Below are 19,197 nucleotides of genomic sequence, written 5' to 3'. Positions count from 1 at the left end.
ATCAGATAAACACTAACCTTGATCTAAGCTAGAGATCTGCCAAATTTTTATAAGTCCAATAAGATCGACACATACCCTTATAGGTATGCAGAATTTAATGGTGCTGCAAAGCGTGTTCACACAAGAAATTTGACGCCAGTCCCAGTATTTATATAATGCGTTGTCAGTAATACTGCTACAACTGCATAACATATTTGGCCAGCCGACCTTTCATCTAGCATGATGACAAGCAGCAAAAACTCTAAGACTTAGGAGGAGTTCAAAAAATCTCCTACAGAATTTGCAACAAACGTCTTAAGAAGAAAATTTTCTCTATCAAGGTCTCAACTTTCTGGTAAAACAACCTTTTAAGTTAAAATATTTCCAAACAAATATATTATAAAAGCAGAGAAAAAATTAATTCACCACCGCGAGATATAAAATAACAAACAAATGAAAATAAAATAAAAACACCAAACAAAAAATATTTAAAGCAACAATTGACAAAATTTTGATATTGAATCACCGCTTACAAAGTTTCCATATGTATAAGTAAATGAAAGGTATGTACCTCTAGTACGACAGCAATCAATCAATTTTTAAATTCTTAAAACATTTTGCGTTTGTCGTTTAGATATTTACATAGGAAATATGTTAGCCATTCGATTATTATATTAGAAGGAAAATCATTGTCTATAGGTAAGTTTCTATATTGTTTGCTAATAATATATAAGATAATATTTTAAGATATCTTGTTATTGAAAGCCCCTCCGAATTATGTCGATTTGGATTAAGAAGTAAGATCCATGTAGTCTTTGCCCCACGTTCGCGTTCGGATATGAGAATAAGACGTGAGTCACCATTTCGTTCCATCTAGGCATAAAAAATTCTGAAGTCATTGTTTGTGAACCAGCCCTCTTGCAGGTTTTCTCTGTTAAAACTTCTAGTTTCATACAATTTCGGCAGAGAGATATGAGATCGCTTATGCGACGTGAATCTTGCATTGGCAGCCATTTTTTTCATACATTTCATGTTGTTCCACAACATACATTTCATGTTGGTTTGCATTATTTGTCCGTTGCGTGGCGTGAACAACTTATAGATTTGATGTGCCACACAATATCACTATTATTGGAACATAAAAACTACTGCCCGGAGGTCAAACATTTTTTTTGATTTTTCTATAATTTCGAATATATTTTTATTTATTTTTATTTTTTTTTTATGTTTATATTTTAAAATTAGTGGTATCTATAATGATAAAAGCATAATACAGGAAATTAGAGAGTAGATTACACACTAGAATAATATTAACTGGCATTTTAACACACATTGAAAACTACTCATATATCGTAGAGTCTACACTTCATTGACTGTGTAAGTATAATTATTTATTAAAAACATTACAAATAAATTTGGGAGATTTTTATTAATTTCATATGGTGCTATCTATAGTAACTTTTAAGTTAACGTGTTTTTTCATTAAAAAACGTGACCTCTTAGTTCATTTTATTTTTTTCTTTTAAAAGCCTCTTTGATACTTCTAACACAATCGTAATTTATGACACATTACCATTGTTAGACTTTTGACTTATAGTACTAAAGCTGACCATAAATTTGTACACAATATTTATTATAATAGCATTTGTAAATGCTTTTATCTTTAAAGTATAGAGGGACAATAAAATGATCGATGTGTTCTTAAAAGTTTTCGATAAACTTAAAAAATAAATGGAAATATTTATTAAGATTTTGTCTACTACTTTATTAAATTACAAATGATTGACTATTTACAGAAGTAATTTATTTTCTTAACTTAATCTTTTTCTTGTTGTACATTTATGCATATATTTATATAAAATAAAAATGGGTTAATAAAAGTGATAAAATCCACCAAATTTTTTTTTTGATAAAATTCCAATTTAAACATGAAAACATAGAAGAAAATGTAGAAGTGAAAGAAAAAAAGATTTTTTATTTTTTTATAAAATTATTGATCAATAAATTTTTATTTGAAAAAAAATAAAGAAAACATAAGATCATAATAATGAAAATTAGTACATGAATAGACGCAATAAAGATATTTGCATAATTTTAGGATTTATTTTGAAAAAATTTATTTTTGTAGTATGACAACACCATTATTTAGACATTTAATCCGATTTCCATTTGATTTTTATAACTTTACATTTGTATTTTTCGAAAAATAAATCATTTGATCATTTTCAAAATTATTTATTTAATGTTATTTTTACACTGGTGGTGAGTATTATAAACAGATTGGGGATTATTATTTTCTTGAGGCAAATTATCCATAAGTTTTTTAGAAAGTGGAGCAGCATTTTTACTAATAATGTTCAAATATCAAACTAGATTTTATTTAAAGTCATATTAAAATTAAGATAATAACGGAACCATGTGACGGGACGGAGACATCGGTGCATTTTCTCAGTGAGTTTTGAGCGTTGGCCCATAAGAGAAGGGCCAGTTTGGAAAGGCCCTGGATGGTGGGCAAGCCGTTGTGGGTCATTCTTACGGAAAACTCGCTCGGATTGATCAGAAATGTGGGTCTCGAGGGAATGCTCTAGGCAGAACACTGAGCGCTCGTTGTGGGAAAACAATAGATCTTTTAGGTCGCGGTGCATCACCACCCAATTCTGCAATCTACAATCTACAACCGAATTGAGTCTATAAAAAAAAATTTCTTAAGATTTGTAGATACTAAGACTGCTTCCTTTAGAAGACATTATCATCCTTTCTCCTTATGATCACAGACTCAAATTAATTGACTTACCTATATACAATTAACAAAATACGCGATGTTGCGGATGTGTTATTCATTTTTCAGCTTATGAAATCTGACTCAATCTCTCCTTACCATTTCAAATAAAATTTTCAAGCTAACAATAACTTGAGGTCTCGTTTCTCAGATCTATAGTTGCCTTGCATAGGGTTCAAACTTAATGAGAGTAGATCAACGATTTCAAACTTAATGAGAGTAGATAATAACTTCATTGATTTTATAATAAATTAAAAACTATGTGACCGTTTTAATGTATAATGTTTTTTTTTTAATTTTTAAAAATAAATTTCATTTCGTTCTTTATAGCGAGTTCTACGAAAAGACTTAAAAGATAACTTAAAAATAGAATTTTGGAAAAAAATTTCTAACTATTTAATTTTTATTGAGAAATCGTAAAGAAGATAAAAATCAATTAAAACTTTTTAATCTGATATGCACGTATCAAAAAAAAAAATTAAAATAATCTCTGTAAAAAGTTCTATATAATTTATTTTAAATATTTTTTCTATCTAAAATTAATCGGATCGAAAAAATTTAAAGTACAAAAATAAAAATTTAAAAAAAACCTCTTCAAAATTATTTGTCACAGATAAAATTTTTAATAAAAATTGTTTTTAACTTTAATCGAGAAGATTTGAAGTCAATATTTATTTTAGAAAAATGCTCTACAAATACAATTTTCGATATTATAAGCAAATTATTCGTTTTAATACATTGTTTATTTATTTTTAATTTTAATTTTTTATTATATTTAAATATTTAAATAAAACACATTTTAAATTGTCTACACAAATATTAATTGTCTTCTATTTGATTTATAATAAAAATTTTAGTTTTACTCGTATTATTGAAATATTGACACTTCGTTATATTATATCGATAATTAAATCGACATTAAGGTATTTATTAATCGATACTTATTAACTATAAGTTAAATGCGTAATAAGAAAATAAATTTTTTTTTGTAATTAGTCTATAAATATAAATAATTATTATTATTTTATTATTATCGTAGGTGAATCGATTGATTTTAATTTGTATAATTAATTGTTGATAATAACTAATAATTTTATAAAAAAAATATGAAATATGCGACAAAGGTATTTAACCTTTAATGTAAGTGTATGTATACATATGAACGTATTGATAATTTTTATTACGTAAATATGTTTTACATTCATATTTTATATAAAATTAATTTAAATGAAGTTGTTTATATTGGCATAATAATTTTGGAAATAACCTACGAAAAGTTATTCTAGCGTAAGTGTCACTGACTTCAAACTTTCGTACAATTACGATCGTATATTTAATAGGTAATTTGGTACAAATGAGTTTGATAATAGGGCTACTATAGTTCAATAAAATTTCGTTTATGTTACATGTATATAATATAAATACCAAAATTTTACATTAACAGATTCAACAGCTACATATAATTGCTTTCATGAAGTATAAAGGCAGTATGGAATCTTCCATCATTAATGACAATAAATCTAAAATGGTCAGATGTAGAGTTTTTTGCGCAGGACAGGTTCATGCTTGTTCATTGGGATTGATATAGATTTGCACTATTCTTCCTTGAAGCTGTTGTTCATATGTAAGAACTACCAAGACGTAGCACCAAAATTTGGAATGCTTCATGATATAGATTGCTCGCAGCCTTTTTAGAATTGGAGGATAACAAGTGACGATTGACTTAAAAATCGTTAAACGTTACTTCAATTACACCGCTAGTTTAATCGAAATGGCAGTCTTTTGATAACGTCGATAGCCTGTTATCATGTCACACAAATACCTCAATTGAAGAAGTGACTGAGGTGAAAGAAAGCTCTCTTCTGAAATCTGAAGGATGTATTTACGAATGCAGTTAAAGAGAAGGTCAAATAATAAACTCAAAATCGACCTAGGTTTTAAAAGCGTTAATCATTGCCCTACATGATACTTATACTTGTATTTCAACGAGTCTCACTTAAAACTCTGCAAGATTTACAAGATCAACTGAATAGCATAAAGATGATGCTTAATCACTATAAAAAGGAAGAAACCCCTTGATCTTGCTGTTAATTCAGTGAGTATTCATGACGAGATTGCTAGTATAAGTTGTTCAAAATGTGTAACCATATTAGAAAAATTAGTTATAATTGAGATTTCAGTTAATTCAGTGATTAATTATGACGAGATTGTTAATATTAGTTATTCAAAAAGTGTAACCATATTAAAAAAATTTGGGATAATACAGATTTGGCCAATAAATCTCAGCATAAGAAATCATTCCGTCCGTTGGTCAATTGGAGTAGGTGACTGAAAGAGAGATCACTGAGTGAGGATCAATATGAAATCAATGGTATGAATATAGCTTTAAGAATAATAAGAATAGTAAATAAAAACAAAAAACAATACAGTTGAATAAGTTAATTTGTAAATACTTTTGCCGTCTGTCACTAAGAATACTTTCAGTTCACATCACTAAGTGCCACAGATTGTATATAATTCATTAGACTAAATGTGATTATTGAGAGTTCAACTATTTGTTATTATAAGAAGCTTCTCCCCAGAATTCAAATAAAACATGTTATACATGAACAGCGTGCATATTTTTAAGACTTAAACCGTATCAAAATTCTTTTTGACTTATTTTTCAAAGCATGGATATACACTATTCATACATAACCACTTATATTCGACATTTACTCAAAAGTGTCAACAATAAAAAACTTTTTTTATTAATTAATGCATTCTAAATCTACTTCTATACTCGCCTATAATAACTAAATTAAATTTCTAAAGCACATCAATTCAATTAACAACATCTGAGATGCCTATATTTGGCTAAAAAAGTTGTTTTACCATAAAATGAATATTGTGTTAAGTATTTTGTAATTTATTGTAAAATACAATTAAATCTTACGTTACATAAAAGTATTTTTTTTTATATTTTATTAGTTAATTGTACCATATAAGGTAACTTTCCGTTTTCCAATCGATTTTTCTTCAAGAAAATCATTATTATTTAATAATTTTTTTTTCTCTTACATAAAAGAAACAAAAGTTCGCCGAGTTTTTTTTTAAACAAAGAAAAATAGTGTGAAAAAAAAATACAGGAAAGTTGTAAATTGTTAAAAATAGTCATTAGATAATCTTATTATAGTTTGCTAGAAAGAAAATATTAAGTGATATTTATAAATAGGAGGTTTAAATAATATTGAAAAAATAGTTCATACTGAGTCTTATAATTCTGACTTTCAGCAATATTTGACAGTGACATTTCATAATTTATGTTGGCATGTTGTGAATTTTGGCATTTCGAAAACCAAACAATCCCACAATAATAAAAGTATATTATAACTGAAATCACACTTTTGATATTGTGACTACATTTCAAAATTAAAATTGTGTAAATTTGTCACACTAAATTACAAATAAGGCTGCAAAACAATTCATGTCGCCATATATTTTCGAACTTACCAAAAAATATGTATACGAGTACGTATAAATTTTAATGTCCTTTCTCTTCAAATTCTCGGTGTTGATGCGATTTCTTAACAATAAATTTTTTCAAACATTTTGCTTTGTTTTTCTTCTAATTTTTATATTATAAATTATTATAAAAAATAAGATTCATATTAAAATTTTTACTACAAACATTATTACTTCCTATTCAATTTGATTTAAATTTTGAATGACAATCCAGAGGCAGAAATTTTTAAAAATTATTAAGTATTTTAAAAAAATAATAATGAATTATGAAATAAAAAATTTTTAAAATTCAAAAATATATTTATTTTAAAATTATGTAGGTTAATTGATTTGATGTCAACATGCAGGAAGGAAAGAGAGGTCATAGAATCATTTGATGTCATCATGGAAGGAAAGAGAGGTCATAGAAGAAATAAGGACTCTTAAACCTAAAAAGGCCCCAGGATTTGACCTAATAACGGCCGATATTTTGAAAGAATTACCCAAAAGGGGTATAACGATGCTTTCGCGCTTAATAAATGCGTATATAAGGTTCAATTTCGTGCCTGAAATTTGGAAAGTTGCAGAGATAATCATGCTGCACAAACCTGGCAAACCTATAGACAGGGCGACTTCTTATAGACCAATCTCATTGTTGCCTATGATTTCAAAATTGCTAGAGAAACTTTTATTGAGAAGACTTCAGCCTATAATTGAAAGTAAAAGGTTAATCCCGAATCATCAATTTGGTTTTCGCCGGAACCACTCAACCATAGATCAGATTCATAGAATAACTGACCTAATAGAAAATTCACTGGAAGAAAAAACAATATGTTCTATCATATTTTTGGACGTAGCCCAGGCCTTCGATAAGGTTTGGCATTGTGGATTAATAAAAAAACTTAGGCGATTACTACTAAGGCAGTATGTTGACCTGCTCGAATCTTACCTGACTAGTAGGAAGAGGAGTACTCTTCGCTTAGGGATATCTGGTCGGGGGTACCACAGGGGAGTATATTGGGCCCGATACTATACTTGCTATACACGTGTGATATTCCTGAATCGGAAGGAGTGACAACAGCTACATTTGCTGACGATACAGCAGTTATCGCAATAGGACGAAATGAAAATGAATCTACACAAAAATTGCAAAAGGCCAGTGATGAGATCTCAAAATGGACTAGAAAGTGGAATATAAACAGTACACGTAAATTTCACTAATAGGAAAATTGACAATTCATTTTCGGTTCGAATAAATGGTGTCTTGATTCCGTCCGCAAACACAGCGAAGTATTTGGGAATGACGTTGGACGCGAAGCTCAGATGGAAGGAGCACATAAAGAAAAAGAGATCTCAACTAGAGGAGGAATACAGAAAGTTTGAATGGCTTTTGGGGAGGCGTTCCAAATTGACAATATACAACAAAGTTTTGATATATAATCAAATATTTAAGCCTGTCTGGGCTTACGGTATTCAGTTATGGGGCTGCGCTGCGCAGACTCATATCCAATCTATACAAAGATTTCAAAATAGAGTATTACGAGACATTGTAAACGTCCCTTGGTATGTCCGTAATGCCGATATACACAGGGATCTCACGATCCTAAATGTCACAGACGAGAGATTTTTCACCCTTCCTCTCGGTAAAAAAAAAAAAAAAAAAAAAAAAAAAACATGCAGATCTCATAGAACTAGACAATATTACATAGATCACATAAGTTATAAAAGTTGCCTTTAACATCAATTAGCAAATCAAACGCGTAAACATCAAAGTTCACATTCAAGTTAAAAATTTTTCCTGATCGTATCAAAATTTACAGCTGATGCTGATTATTAACAACGGACAGTATTAGTAAAATTTTGACATGAGTATATAAAGATACCTACAATTACAGTAGACTATAAACTGCATTACAACAATTTTCTTACTCAAAAACTGCCAAAAACACAAAAACGAACCATTAAATTAATTTTTTTTTATTTTTATGAATTCATCGCCGAACAAGTGTTAGTTTTAAGAATGATATGTTAAATTGCAGTCACGATAATTCGAACCATTGTCACAAAATCGCATCGTAAATTTTTATTTTTCATTACTCTTATTTTTTATACACACATACATACATAAATATAACTCTTTTAATATTTATTTTATTAATATTTGAATTACCTGTTATTTCTTTATAGAATTTTCTCAAAAACGAATCTTAATAATAAAAGTTGTAAAAATACAATAAAAAAAATGTGATCATCCCAAAATGTCATCATACTCGCGTTTACTCTTTCATTTATTATCTCATCAGTTTAAGTCATCGCAATTCATTCGTTTATAGAAAATTTTTCGAAAAAATTAAAATATAAAATTTTACTTTTTAAATATTTTATTCTCACGCTTTTCCCCCTCTCTTTCTTGACACTAGTTCTACTTATTTTGTATTTAAATTCACTTTTTATTTTAATTTGCAATGACATCTATGTGCAATGACATCTGATGGTGTAATATTGTAATAAATTATTATGTGAAATTGAATTAAATTCTAAATTTAATGTGAGTGTTAAAATAAAATAATTTTAATGGGAAAAATATTTTTGTAAATTATTTTTTATTGAAATTTTGTCATTTGAAAACTTTTAAATTTAAATTTCTAAATTAATATTTCTTTGTTATATTATTTTAAATTTTTCAAAAAAAATAAGGAATTCAACACGTTTTTCACCTTTTAAACTCTTAGATTTTCACAACTAAACTGAATTTAAATAAATTTTTTTTTGTGTTTTTTGTTAAAAAAATTTTGTTTTTTATAATTTTTATTTTATTAATTTTTTAGCTGTTTTTTTCTCAAACAAGAATTTTTTGTTCTATTTATTTTTATTGTTTTTAAAGCTTCGTTTCTGTTCTTTTATTTTATTTGGGAGAAAACAATCAAAAAACATAAACGTACACAGCAGAAATGAAATAGAGAAAAACAAGGCGCGGATTTCGCGAAATCACACCAATAATGGTTTTGAAATAAAATTTTTTTTCTCTATTCTTTCTTTTTTCTATTATTCAATTTTTTTTCCTCTTTAACAAAAATATTACAATTTTTCACATTTTGTTTCTTTATTTATTTATTTATTTATTTATTCTTATTATTTTTTTAAATATACGCGATTATTGAATTTCTTATTATAACAAAATTCTTACCGAAAAATTGGAAACAACAACAAAAATTCTATGCAACGCGTTTTCTCTTATTTTATTTTTTTATTTTTTCTACTTGTTTTCTGGTCAAAAATCATCAAAAATTTCTATAAATGTAATTTATTATAATAAATTTGTTTTTTTCATGTTTTTGTTAACATTTTTCACTTTTTAGTTTTCTTTATTTTAGATATTTTTTTTATTATTTGAATATTAAAAAATCACCGCAGGGTTTCACGTCAAAACCATATTTTTTTTTTACCTTTAACATTCAAAATTATAATAAAAAAAATTAATACGCGTCTATCAAAATGATAACCTCACACTTCTTATACGCGCTGCTCTATACACAACGCAACGCAACGCAATTTAAAAAGAGTTAAGAAAAAATTAATGAAGGTGTTTTTCTTTTCGAACTCTTTTTTTAAAAGAAATGAAATGAAAAATAATTTTAATTAAAAGTTCAATAAAAAAAATCAATTACATATTTATACAAACACATACATACATACGTGAACCTACAATAAAATTAAATTAAAATAAAAAGTAAAAATTTAATATTAATTGAACTTTTATGGCATTTGCAATAAAATGCGATGACAATATAATAACAATAAAAATAAATAAAGCAAAAAAAACAAGTGTAATTTATTAATTTGTATTTTTACATATATGTACGTATGTGTGTATACATGTATGCATGAAAATGTCAATATTTCAATTATTTTTTTTTAATATTAATATTAATTTTAACTACGATTCCCTCCTTATCTTGTTGATATGAAGAGAATCGAATACAAAATAAAAAATTTTATTTCAACTTCAACAAAGAGAGTTAGTGTAGTCTGGTAAGATGAGGTGAGTGGAAGGTACTCGAATCAAAATCCAATTCAATACTTAACAATTATTATTAATAATAGTACTCAATAAAACAATCAACAACAAAAAATTTCGATTATTACGAAAGATTTTTCGACTTCTGTCTTCCAAAAAAAAATTTTGAAAAAAAATTCTTATTACTTTTACTGTGTTAGCCTGCCCATCGGTCCGTCTGTACCTGTAATAGATTTTAACTAGAAACGTATCTAAAGAAAAAAATTTTTTAACTGTTTTGTTACAGTCTTAGATTATAGATCGTCTCTTAATGAGATAGAGGGGCAGTTCGAGTTAAACTTGATAGGGGTCCACAGGCATAGGTTTCGGGGAAATACAAGGCGGACGAGTTTGCGAGACATGGGAACAACCTTCGGGATTCTAACTGCAAAGGAGAACCTGGGAATGCCTCTAAACACACATAGGCTGCTGCTATGCAATGCAGCAGTTGAACGTATCAACCTCAGATGGGGGAATGGAACAATATGTAACACGATAAAGAAGTTGATACTGTCTGGTTGGCAATCATGCTAGGAGGATGGGCAACCGATATATGTAGGAACTGGAGGAGGAGGAAACGGTGATCTGCCTGATATCCTCGTCTCGGGCTTTGGCTGGTAGATTGGGTTGGTTCTAATGAAGGGGAAGGGAGATATCCGGCGGCACCGGATAAATAATTTTTTTATATAACTCTTGCTTTAAATTCGACCAATATGTTAATGCCCTCATATGCAATCATTTGAAATATTTGGTATGTGAATGAAAGTGATTTAAGTAATGTAATAGATTCTTTTTTACAGTAATATATTCACTTGTTGAAGGAAAAAGTGCTACCTTGCAAGCCATTAGTTTGACTGCACTTTATTTTCTTATTGTTATTGTTTACCTGATGTGTACAAAAACAGATGTCGCTACACATGCTTGCATACACATTTGTGTGCGTGTTTATTTTATCATTAATTTTTCTTTTCCTTTTCATGTTTTTTTTTCTTCATTACTTTATTATTTAAAGGTTTAATCAGTTGGTTGATTGAGTCAGTCGCACCTCGCTTTCAATCAACATAAAGTTTTTTTTTCTTTTTATTTTTTCTTTTGTTGTTTTTCTTTTCTTGTTGCTTATAATTTTCTTTTGGAATTTAAGTTTGTTTCTTTTTTTTTTTTTGCTTTATAAATGCCATTCTAAAAAAAGAAAAATTAAAAAAAAATTTTCAAGAAAAAACAACAAAACGAAACAAGGTAGTAGATTTGCGTTTTCCTTCATAGTTTTGCATTGCTTTACCATATTTATTTGTAATTTTGTTTTCATTTTAATAAAATTTAAAATAAAAATTGTTAAAAATTCAATTTGACGTTTGAAATATTATTAATATCGAAAAATATTTTGATTCAAATGTTAAATGTTTAATTTAACAGATCTTTTGTTCTCATATCAGTTGTAAATATTGTTCTTGTTATATTTGAATTATTCGTACCTTTATGAAATTAATTGCTAACACTAGCTAATTACAAAAGTTCAAATTAACAAGCGCAAACTATGAGCCGTTCTTATTTGCTATGTTTAATCTGCTTCCGTGCTGTTACTTCCTAACTGTTATAAGTGTTCTGAGGTATTTCTATTTTCAAGAAACAGTCGCGCGCAATGCACAATATCGGTTCTAATATAAATCTAATTTTCTTGGGTCTCGTTTTGTCCTTCCTTCTCACTTTTTCTTGATCAATTTCGTTTTAGTCTTTTGTTACCAGTAAATATAAAAACCATTCATTAATGCGTTCAGTTCAAAATTTTGAACATCCAATAAAACTATTAATGTAGTCTTTCTATTCTGTTGTTACCGCTCGTTATTGGGTTAAACGACTGTATTAACTGCATTTATGTTAACAATATTTTCCATAGTAACAATATTTTGAAAATCGTTCTTTGCACCTCATCAATCAGTGAGTTCAACAGTTTCCGGCCTATACTCATCATGTGAAATCGGCAATGTAATTATAGGGATATTCTTTCTCCCTTGTATTTAACAACCATCACTAGTCTTGTTGATTACCATTTTCTTCTAAACGTTCCTTCTGTTGTAACACTTATAATATCCGTTGTAAATGATGAGCATATTCTGCAGGTAGGCAATTATTTTGAGGACCTGCCATTCAATCAGATGCTATTGTCTTAATATTTTAATGTTAGTTGCTCCTCTTTCAATTGCTGTATTCAAGAAATTTCTTGATCCTAGAGTTTGCAAGATCTGACATTTTTTTATTTTTCATCTTATTTTTGTTATTTATTACAGAAGTTTTTCATTTTCACACCCATACACGTGCACCTAATCGAACCATATGTGTATATTTTCGCTAATAATTATCATTATACAAGGTGATTACGAAAACTATTACGAAAATAAAATACAAAGGGAAATGAAAAAAAATAAAGGGTTAGAAAATTTTCAAAGTCAATGTGTGTTATTCCAAATGGGAAAACTATAAAAAAAAGATTTAATTGGATTTAATTGATAAATGGAAACTTTTCTGTTTCAGAGATTAAAATATTTTTCTATTTTAAATTTTTTCTTGACTTTTATCTGCTGATAATCCAAATACAAAGAAAACATGTGTTTTTGATAAAATTAAATAATTCTTTTAATTTTCTTTAATTTAGCTGACAGTTCTATACATCATACATACATATCATACATACATATATGTGCATATATATGGAAAAGTATTGTGTGAATCTAGAGTAACAATTGAAAGTGTTCAAACAAGTTAAAACCTTTTAAGACACAAAAAATACACAATAAAAATGTTGTAATTAAGTTGAAAAATAAAAACATAGATGGGGCTTCTTAAATCATTAATGTCACTATAAAATATTATTTCTTTATACAAAATTTCTAATCTACTCTGAATTTTATTCTAATTTATATTCAACTTGTCATTATTAGTCTGTTTAGAGGCCGAAATAATTTAAATATCTCGGGGTATAACGCTTATTTTTAATTCAGGAAAATTTTTGAAAGAAAATCAAATAACACTTGGCGGACTGAGTCCAATTACATTTGGCTAAATTATATATGGGTTAATATTGCGCTGGAACTCAAGCGATTGATCTACTCTGCCCCTTTCCACCGATCACACCTAAACTACCTCCTGAAGACCTATCTTTTAGACAAATTCGCTTATTTTAAGATTGCGTCCTTCTGCTGTGGATCCATTCACCACGTTTACCGTGAAGTCTCCCTAATTTCCCCACAGACCCTGCAAATGCCTGTGGAGAAATTAAAGAGACTTCAATACTCAATTTCCTCATGTAGCCCCTGAGTCGGCAGTGCCACGGTAATGGACTGTGAACATTTTCACTAAGTTCCAACTCATTCGCAATAGCCTCCTATATCGTTTCTGGTCATAATTTTAAAAGTTCCTTTAACTGCCTCGGCCTGGGACGAAATCTCTATGACTCTGATCTCGCCTCCTTTACCTCTTTCATGAATTTCTCCTAAATCCCCTGCGGCTGATTTTTTACTATGGCATTATTTTGAAACTTGTTTTCTATTATTTGAATGGGTTTATTTACACGTGCATACATTGAACGTATGCGTAGGACAGGAGAACATGTACTTCTGCCCCACAGGCCGCGATAAGGGCGCTGGAGTCGGAGACTTCTACGTCCAGAACGATCCTAGTTTATAGGTCGTCTCTTAACGAGATGGCAGGGCAGTTCGAGTTAAATTTGGTTTAGTTCCCGGACACAGTGGGATTTCGGGCAACTACAAGGCGGATGAGCTTGCGAGGCATGGAACGACCTTCGGAATTCTACCTAGAAAGGAGAACCTGGGCATGCCTCTAAGCACTCACAGGCTGCTGCTACGCAGTGCAGCGGTGGTACGTACCAATCTCATTTTGTCTTTAAGACACCAAACGGTTAGCATTTTCATATATGAAACTGTTCAAAATTTATATTGAAAAATTTAACAATTTATATTAAAAAATTTCATTAATCAACATCTTTTATTTGTATTAAAATTAAAATGCTTCACTGTGTATAAAATAATATCAAGGATTTTTAACTTAATTTCTTTATTAAATTTTTATTAATTGCAATTAATCTTTTAATATTTTTTAAAAAATGCATATGTGTACATAAACACTTATATTGTTACAGCGTAATGAAGTTTTACTCTTCAGAAACAAAAATTAAAAAATAATTAATAATTCACAATTACAAATTAAATTAATAAAAAAAATAGTCGGATTTCGGGATGTAATTACCATTTTCAATTAATAATTAATAATATAAAATTATCAATTATAATATTAAATATTCAAAAAGGATAAAGAATTCGAGTTTGTTAGTTAAGTACAAGGTTTAATCAATTAAGTAAATTGTGAATTTATCAATTTTCTTAAATTTTAATGTACATTAACGTTAACAAAATAACATTATGTAAGTAATTATTAGTTTTATACAACGAAAAAGTTATTATATTTTGAGTTCGAGAGTCTAGTTAAAGCGACTAGACTAAATTTATAAAATTTCAAATGCTATACGTATATATAAATTATACTATAATCGAAATTGTACTTTTAAGTACAATTTAATGAGAATCAACTTAATTTCGAAAGAGAGAATTTATATTCAATTTAAAATGATCTGTAAGTGTACTAAATGAACTTATGTTTTACAATTAAGACTAGAAATACTACGACCATAAAGTTTATTGAATTTAATTCATTATGATGAATGTATATTTCCAGGCTAAATATTTTTCCTTATTGTTCTCGGGTTAAACCCCCTAATAAGTAAATTAGGCATACAAATCCAAATTCAAGTGTAATTTTCGTGGGAACAATTAAAAACCTCCACCGATTAGATATAACTATTCCAACTCTTTGCAGTTTCTTTAAAACATAATTGTTAATTGGTGACCACAACAGGCGATCTATACAAAATTTTATTTGAAAAGTAAACTACCCCTGTATAGGTATACAAATTTTAATTAATTATTTAATTAAATTTACTACCTACGATAAGAATTTTTTTTATTAATAAACAGGTTTTGCAACAAATATGCATGTAAATATATTTGTAAATGTATATATATAACATAATATTTCTTATAGGTATAAGTTGCGTATCGTATTATATATTAAGCTCTCTTCATACTTTAATTCCAATCTATTTTTACATTCTTTCTTTTTAATTTTTTATTTTGAGAAATTTTATTAAAAAAATTGATCATATTTTTTTTTAATTATTGCTATACGTAACACCATCTATATTGTTATATATATGAACTAGATTTCTGTTAATATAACATGTATGCAGTAGTATTTGAAATAAAAATTATATCAATAGATTAGTTGGTGACCGCTACCTTAATCAGGCAACTAATCATAATATTCACCTATATAAGCAACACTCTTATATCACCATTATCTTGTATATTTATCAATATATGTAGATATACGAGTATATAGAAAAACAATAAAAAAAAAAACATTTTTAGATAGGTAAGAAGCAGCTATACAAATGACTATAAATGGTAAAATTAACAAAAACCATCAGTCATTTTTTTTTATAGATAGCAAAAATTATAATGAATAACAAAACAAAAGAGGAAAAAAAAATTGTAATAGGAAGAAAAGAGACAAAAAACGTAATTTTTTTTGTTTTGATTTTTTTCTTTTTAATTTCTAAATTGAAAAAAAAAAATTATTTTAATTTTTCTTTTTTTACTGTTTTTCTTGTATTTTGTCATTTACGTCATTATTGATTTGGGAATCCATAAATGTAATATATATGCATATCCACACATATACATAGATATATACACATATGCACATATAAAAATTAATAATAATAATAAAAACAGCAGCAACACACACAATAGGAAATTCCTTCACAAGGTCGCGTTATCATAATTTTAACAGAAAGAGAACAGCAAAACGAAAAAAAAATAAGAAGAAACAAAAACAGAGATAAAGAGCATATAATAATAAAAATATGTGACATTTATTTTATTTGACGTGTTGAACCATTATCTATATCTACATATTACATACATAAAAGTATATCGCTTATCTTTATTCTAAATATGCATACACACAAAAACACATATTCCATAAAAATTTTAATACGAAAATGTTCTTTTATTCTTTCTTTCTACCTCATTTTAACCCGCTCGGTTCTCACATATTTCTTCTTTTAAATAAAATTCCAAAGTCTAAAACTAAACTCTTTTTCTTATGTTTCGATAATAATTATTCCCCATTCCATTTGGCTGACAATAAACAACAGCAAGTATAAGCACTCAACTCAGGCAGATAAAAATAGAGAATATTTTGTATATGTACTGTACGTATATAGAAAAATGAAACGTGAGAAATAAACTCGTAATTTTAGAGAATAAGTAGGTAACATAAGTTTATGAGCTATTTTTAATAAGTATGTATGTACTAAAAGAATATATTTCAGTAGAATTGTCATTAAAATGTGAATATTATTCATTTAAATGTGAAGCTACATAATGTCTGGCAAATTAGAATTAAAATTTTTTATATTAAATTAAACACTTTAGAAATTTTAAATTTTTTATCACCTTATATTTAAAATAATGTACTTTAACTATCTTTTAATATTAATAAAACGAATATTTCTTCACGCACCACCGTCGCCAGCTTTCAAACAGATGAGGTGAGTTTGAAGGCAAAATTGTTGAAGCTTCAAAGGTTGGGTTTTCTGGGAGTGACTAGAGCAAGGCGAAACGGTCTCACGGCTGGTCTGGAGGGATTCGATGAACCGTCGCCTTTGCAATCGACTTCTTAGATCGACTCATCGACTTCTTACAGGTGATGATCTCGCAGATAAAAGATTCGCATTTCCATCCCTTTTTTTCTAAATTTTAAATTTACATAATTACATAATTTTCTAAATTTTTAGCAAAATTTCTTAAAATTCTTTAAAATGAATAATAATATAGTGTTCTTTTAATAAATATGTTTAGTCCTGATAAAAATAAACTGTGTAAAAGAGAGCAATGCACGTTCTTCAAAATATTTTAATGTTATACACACATAAGTACACATTTACTATTTTCTACCATCTATTCTTTTATTAATTAAAAAATTGCATACTTTTGGGGAGACGAAAATTTTTAATAAAAAAAAAAAAACAAGAACAAAAAAAAATTATATTAAATTCCAAATAAAAATATTCTAAATTTAATTTTGAAAAATTATGAGCGTTGAAAAGAGAAAATTACGTGACAATTGAACGGTAAAAAATATTTAACAGTATACACATACATATGTATAGGCGAAGTCAAAGAGAGTTTTTGGTAAAAATGATAAGAGGTGATGAGATAAGGGGAATACGAGTAGCTTTTACTAAAGAAAGACAAGAGAAAAATTTTGGAATTTTTATATAGGCAAAAAAAAAAAAATTTGCTTTTAGAAATTTTGTTCTTTTAATAGAAATTTTTAAAAACAAAATATTTTTATAAATTTATACTGTTATTCATATACATAAATTTATTTTAGGCTCAAAATTTGCTCAAAGGGATTCGTTGATGTGAATAAGTTCAGGAATATTATATAAGAAGACATGAAATCAAATGTAGTAAATTTGAAAATCATTTGGAATTCACTTCATGTAAATCGGAGGAATGGAAGGAATTAAATTTTGCAATAAGCAATTTTTCATAATAAATTTTTTATTTAATAATAATTTTAATGGCACTTTAATATAACAAAAAATAGCTAGTCAATAATAAATTAACAAAAAAAAAAATTAATTTCAAAATTTGAAAAATAAAAAATTAGCTAATTAAATTTTTTAATTGAAAATTTTTATTATTACTGTCACCTTATAAATTAGCTTGGAATTGAAATATGTAATAAAACAACAGTAATATATTTTTCCCAAATTACACTCACAGTATAACATATAACAAACTTAATGGTCAATATTTCAACAATACTCGCAAAAAATTACTAATTAGTAAAAAAGAGAACAATAATTCATACCAAAAAAAACGTAATTTATTTTCTCTTTTAACTGATATTGTTAATGTTTTTTACCTCTCTCTCTTTTTCTCTTAAATTATTTTCACTTTTTTATTATAACAAAATAAAATTTATATTTTTACTATTAAAATACAACTGTATTAAATATATTTTTTAATTAATACTTTATTGTGCTGTTAATATACAAAATTGACATTAAAGTTAATGACATTTTATTTTAGTGAAAAAAAAAATTAAGTTAAGTACATGCAAGCACACACATAAATTTATACAAACTCAAAATGTACTTTACATCAAGCTACTTACATTAAAATTTAAAAAAAAAAAAATAAAAAATTAAATGAGAGAAAGAAAATAAAAAGAAATATAAACAAAAAAAATTCACTTCCTAATCACCCATAGGGTGATTCCTATAATGTTGGAATTCTTCTCTTAAAAATATAACAATATAACAGAAATAATATAACATTAAAAATTAAAACAAAAAAAAGAGAAAAAAATGTAATGATCATAAAAAGAAGAAGAAAAAGAGCAAAATACTTGCTAACTGACAACTAAAATCTTAATTAAATACCGTTATATTGTAGATATAATCAAAATATATTAGCTGTCTCTGTCTTGTGAAATAATTGATGCATCCGGTAGCAGCAATTTTATATTGTTATTATTGTTGTTATTTTTTTTTCTTTACTATTTTCTTAATGGCAGCTTCTTTTAAATATTAAAGGCATAAAATAAGTTCAAGTATACTCAGAAAAAAACCAAAAAAAAAACTTCAGGTCAAATGAATTGTGTTGTAAATAACTTTTAATGTTTTATAATGTAAATAATGTAGAAAATTAAACAAAATAACAAAAAGAAAAACAAACAAACAAAATGTTAT

The 19,197-nt window shown here is 27.1% G+C and overlaps 1 protein-coding gene across 3 annotated transcripts in view; it reads right to left on the bottom strand.

Moving 5' to 3' along the window:
• LOC129619194 (homeobox protein 2-like) overlaps nucleotides 1-19,197 on the bottom strand; it is a 54,420-nt gene that overhangs the window by 28,499 nt on the left and 6,724 nt on the right. Inside the window, exon 1 of one of the 3 annotated variants that reach the window (XM_055534315.1) lies at nucleotides 8,412-8,931. The exons of the other annotated variants lie outside the window; for them this stretch is intronic. The gene's annotated coding sequence lies outside the window, so the exon portion shown is untranslated. Of the gene's footprint in view, nucleotides 1-8,411; nucleotides 8,932-19,197 lie in introns of those variants that run through there. 3 annotated transcript variants of the gene reach the window in all.

Source organism: Condylostylus longicornis, unplaced genomic scaffold, assembly GCF_029603195.1.
Source record: "Condylostylus longicornis isolate FDR11 unplaced genomic scaffold, ASM2960319v2 ptg000011l, whole genome shotgun sequence".
Lineage (NCBI taxonomy): Eukaryota > Metazoa > Arthropoda > Insecta > Diptera > Dolichopodidae > Condylostylus > Condylostylus longicornis.
The sequence above is the reverse complement of the archived record's forward strand: the minus strand, read 5'-3'. Positions and strand labels throughout refer to the sequence as shown.